Genomic DNA, 5,674 nt, shown 5'->3' with positions numbered 1-5,674 from the left:
GCGACTCACAGCCGGGTTGCTGACACCGGAACTCGCTGCGGCTAGCGGAACTGTATTTCCGCAATCGATGAACGATTTTATCGAAGCCATGATCCAAGTAGAGGAAAACAGAAAGCGTTTACCCTCGAACCACACTCGGCAGCCCCCTTCGCTACCAAAGTGCCGTTTTTGTCCCGGCTTTCACTTTCATCGGGACTGCTCTGCGAAACCACGAACATTTTCGTCGGGAAACGAAAATGGGGCCGTCGCCAAGGCTCAGCCCAAAGCCATGTCGTCCGGTCCCCAGCAGTAAACTTCGCCGAGGCCAAACCTCAACCCCTACTGGAAGAGGGGCCCCAAAATCTGCTTCCAGTGGCGCCCAACTTTTCAAAACAAAAATCCGCGACAGTAAACAGTGCGCCCCCTGAACCGAAATTCGAAACGCAGCCCCATCCACGTCATTCTCCACGTGCCGCCGGCTCTACCGCAGCCCCCACGTCGAGAGCACCCGTTTTCACGCGCACCGTTGGCTCTGACGCAGCCCCCATGCCGAAAACAACCGTTTCCTTGGACAAGGAAACAACTGCTGCGATTTTCAAATCTATCATCGAGGCCGTAACTGTCCCAGTCGCTAAACTAACTCCACGCAATAGCAGCCCCCTTGCTGCTGCAACCACTACGAATCAAGGCTCAACCGCAGCCCCAAAAATTCGCGAAACCGAAGGTTCAACCGTAACCTCAACACCAGCAACCGAATTTCGACCTGCCTCGGAGGTACAGCCCCCTATGAACACGACCGTTTCGGTCCAAACCGCTGTCGCCGGCGCCGTTGGCTCGCACGTAGCCTCCACGCCGAGGACAACCGCTTCCTTGGACAAGGAGGTACTGGCTGTCACTTCCGAAACCACGACTAAAGCTCGTCAGGTACCGAACAACCAGGTGTTCTACCACAGCAAAGCCCTCGAAAAAGGGACCCCAAAACGCCATGACAGCCCCCTTGCTGCAAAAAGCGAAGACACTGCGACATCAACACCGCTCCAAGCAAGTGCGTGCCCCGCCAGTGTTTCAATAGACATGCCAAGACACGATAAAGAGATTGCCGAAGACGAAGCCCCCATCGAAGAGCCTCCACCTGAACCACCACCTGAGGTCGACAAACAAGATGGAATTTCCCAGGAGAAAATCCTAACCATAGCAGAAGAGGTCCGACAGGCTCAGATTAGCGATGCCTTAACCCGACGGTTGATTAACCAGCGCCGAGACATGGAGGAAAACCCCCCCGAAGGCAACGGTTGGCAAAGTGGATTCTACAAAAACATCATCACGGACAACGGCCCCCAGTTCACAAGCAGCAGATGGACAAAAGCATGCCAACGTTGGGGATGCCAACCATGGACTACCGCCACCTACACGCCCCGGCAAAACCCTACGGAAAGGCGTAATCAGGAGCTCAAAAAGCTTCTTAAAATCCACCTACATCAGAAATCCCAACTCGATTGGGATATCCAACTTCCGGGTATCTTGTTTACCCTACGAAAACGAAGAAACGCAGCCACGGGGCAACCACCGAGCAGCTGCTCTACGGGGTGGAACTCCAATTCCCAGGCGAATGGGATGGCCCAAAAGCGAGAGAAGCGCGGCCCGAACCTGAAGCTCTTCGCCAACAAGCGCGAAGGCACCAAGAACACTACGTGGCGCGAAAACTCGATGTGGAACCCCCACATCATCCACCACCCACCTACGAACCTGGCGATCAGGTTCTTATTCAGTTCTTACCGCTGGGAAGCCAGCCGTTCGCGTCCAAATGGAGAGGTCCATTTCCAGTCATCCAAGCGCTCGGAGATGGCGGCATGTACCTAGTGGACTCCGACCCTAAACCAACCAAGGTCCATGTAGACCGGATGCGACCCGCGCCCTTGGCTCGATAAAGACAATATTTCATTTTCTTTCCTGTGTATATAAACCCGCGAGTGAGTGTAGGATAATTACGTAATTAGTCTAAGTTAATTATAAAGTTTGCGGTAACTATTTCTGTAAATACTCGTTAAGGTTAGCTATCTGGCAACGGGCTACGCTAGAAGCTAAGCGGTACGCCTGCGGCTACCATTTTTCATTTGTCACCATGTCTTTTACATTTATTTCGTGCAATTATTGTTGTGATTTTATTTTAACATTTATGTACATTGTTCTTATAAAATAAACACGAGACATCCCTCTCCGCCTCTCCGCCAATAACCCAGAATGCTCCGAGCCCGTCTCGCGTCTCAAACCGGGGGCGACTTGTTACCAGCCCCAACCAATCCGCGCGTCGCTCTCGAGAGCCTTCTGGGTTTTCCCCGCAATTCTGCGAAAAACCCCTCAATACGAATTACCGCTCCACCCACACTCACCCCTTGTGAGCCCATTGGATGTCGGCTAAGGGTTGTTTAACATAAAACGAGCCACCCTTAGCCACACCAAGTCAGTAATCAATCAGTCATGAAGTGAGTCTAAGTCAGTGAGTGTTCAACCTGTACTCATTCCCTTCTAAACACCACGCTGGTCTCTGCGATGGGCGCTATCGACCCTCCACCAGCTCTTCCTTCCTTCCCTTGTCTCATTTAATGCTTACTCAGTAGTTTCATTCCGACCAAACCCCGAACTTTTCAGTTCGTGACTTCAAATGAAGTTTCATACAAGTAACGACCATTGTTACCGCTGCTACGCTGAGCTGCGCCACAAGGGCCAAAAAGCTTCGCGGTAACAAAGTTGTTACAAAGTTGGGCGCCACTGGAAGCAGATTTTGGGGCCCCTCTTCCAGTAGGGGTTGAGGTTTGGCCTCGGCGAAGTTTACTGCTGGGGACCGGACGACATGGCTTTGGGCTGAGCCTTGGCGACGGCCCCATTTTCGTTTCCCGACGAAAATGTTCGTGGTTTCGCAGAGCAGTCCCGATGAAAGTGAAAGCCGGGACAAAAACGGCACTTTGGTAGCGAAGGGGGCTGCCGAGTGTGGTTCGAGGGTAAACGCTTTCTGTTTTCCTCTACTTGGATCATGGCTTCGATAAAATCGTTCATCGATTGCGGAAATACAGTTCCGCTAGCCGCAGCGAGTTCCGGTGTCAGCAACCCGGCTGTGAGTCGCACCAGTTGCGACTCCGGCAGTTCGGGTGCTACTCGCTTTGCTAGGAGCCATTTTCGTCGAAGAAAATGCTCCACGTTTTCGTTTCGTTGACCGTCGCCGTAGAGTGACGCTTTGAGTTTAAACAAATGACTCACCCCGTTGTATCGGTTCAGGAAAGCGGCGGTGAAATCCTCGTATGTGGGAATGAGCGATCCGTTGAGTCTCCACCACTCTTTGGCGGGCCCCCGGAGTTGTGAAACGATTCTCTGAAGGCGAATCTCCTGGTTGTCGTTGTTGATTCGAAGGAGGCATGTGTCCAGGAATCGTTGTGGGTCCTCGTGATTTTCGCCGAAAAACTCTGGTAGTGGCAAGGGTTCTTGCGGTGCTGGAGTTTCGTTGTTGGTCCGGAGCGACTCATGGAACTGAGTTTGGGCTCTTGCAGCGTCGATTTGAGCTTGAATAAGCTCGCGAATGGCTTCGGTCAGGGCGTCCATGGCGTTGATTTGGTTTAATGTTGCACTAGCACGAGTACTGGGCATCACTTGGAGAGCATGAGGGTAAGGGTAGTGGATAAGTCGGCGTCTCCGACGTCGAAACAGCCCCACGTGTCGGGCGCCAAATTGTTACCGCGAAGCTTTTTGGCCCTTGTGGCGCAGCTCAGCGTAGCAGCGGTAACAATGGTCGTTACTTGTATGAAACTTCATTTGAAGTCACGAACTGAAAAGTTCGGGGTTTGGTCGGAATGAAACTACTGAGTAAGCATTAAATGAGACAAGGGAAGGAAGGAAGAGCTGGTGGAGGGTCGATAGCGCCCATCGCAGAGACCAGCGTGGTGTTTAGAAGGGAATGAGTACAGGTTGAACACTCACTGACTTAGACTCACTTCATGACTGATTGATTACTGACTTGGTGTGGCTAAGGGTGGCTCGTTTTATGTTAAACAACCCTTAGCCGACATCCAATGGGCTCACAAGGGGTGAGTGTGGGTGGAGCGGTAATTCGTATTGAGGGGTTTTTCGCAGAATTGCGGGGAAAACCCAGAAGGCTCTCGAGAGCGACGCGCGGATTGGTTGGGGCTGGTAACAACTTAGTCGTGGCGCGAAAATATCTTTAGTTTGAGCGCTCGTGTATTCGAATTGTGTTGGTTGGTTCGTTTAGGTTTATATTTACCTACTATATACTACCTATCAAGTATATATCTATTCTGCTGTCATAATAATAATACGAGAATACGAGAAAAAAATGGCAAGACGTAGAAAATCAATCCGCATCGGCTAATGCTGCTGCTTCGACGACTTCACCTCAAGTTCATCATCATGCTAAAAAGGAGAAGAAAGCAAAAAATCCTAGAGCCAAACCTTCTCATCCTCCCACTTCCGAGATGGTCAATAACGCTATTAAGGGTTTAAAGGAACGTGGTGGTTCTTCTCTTCAAGCTATAAAAAAATTCGTCGCCGCCAATTACAAGGTAGATGCCGAGAAAGTTGCACCATTTATCAAGAAGTATCTAAAAGGCGCCGTCGCTTCTGGTTCTTTGGTTCAGACGAAAGGTAAGGGAGCTTCTGGATCGTTTAAACTTGCTTCCTCGTCCGCCTCCGGTGGTGGTGCAAAGGCCAAGCTGCTGCTGCTGCTTCTGCTGCTAGAGCTGCTGCCGCCGCGGCAGCCGCTGCTACTGGCGAAAGAAAGAAAAAATCCTCAGCAGTTTCAAAAGTTAAAAAAAACACTGGAAAACGTTCCGCCGTTTCGGCACCAAAAACCGGTAAGAAACCATCTTCGCCAAAAGCGAAAAAAGTCGCAGCCGAAAAGAAGAGCGTAGCCGTCGCGAAAGCAAAAAAGGCCGCTTCTGTCGGCGCTGAGAAGAAAACAACCGCTGCTTCCTCTACAGGTAGAGCTGTTGCGGCAACAGCTTCATCAAAGCCGAAATCACCTTCGAAAGCAAAGAAATCAAATAAGGCCGGTCCAACGAAGAAACCTAAGGCACCGAAACCAAAAAGCGCCAAGGCTATATCTGCTAAAGCGAAGAAATCTCCTGCTTCTCCTAAAAGAAAGAAGTGAGCTATGGCAATAATCTCATTTGTCGTCGTCTTCGTCGTCGTTGACTACGAACCGATGATGATGATAATGATGATGATGATGATGGTGGTGACGTCCTGGATTATCGACTGTTTAAGGCCGTCGAGGGCATACATAAATGGCCCTTTTCAGGGCCACAAATTAATTTCTATACAAATAAAAAAAAGTTTTCACACCTATCTGCATATACCTAAATCGAAATATAATTATTAATTTATACAAACAAACAAACGATAATGTCTGTAGGGTGTCGGCGCTAAAAACGCATTATCCCTCCTCACCTACCTAACCACTTTTATGACTTTATTCGATATTTAACTTTACTCATTTTTATGGTACCTACTTAAATAAATTAAATTCTTTTGATGCCGCCGCCGTTCTTGAAGTACCGATCAATTAAAACGATTTGTTTACCTACCCTTAACCAGAGCGAACAATCATAAATAAAAGCATCATTGTTTTTATTGTTTGACAGAGTTTAAAATTCATTATGATCCGCGTACTATTACTTTAATTACTGTC

This window comes from Tribolium castaneum, chromosome 1 (genome assembly GCF_031307605.1).
Source record: "Tribolium castaneum strain GA2 chromosome 1, icTriCast1.1, whole genome shotgun sequence".
NCBI classification, from domain to species: domain Eukaryota; kingdom Metazoa; phylum Arthropoda; class Insecta; order Coleoptera; family Tenebrionidae; genus Tribolium; species Tribolium castaneum.
This window is presented reverse-complemented; position numbering follows the sequence as displayed.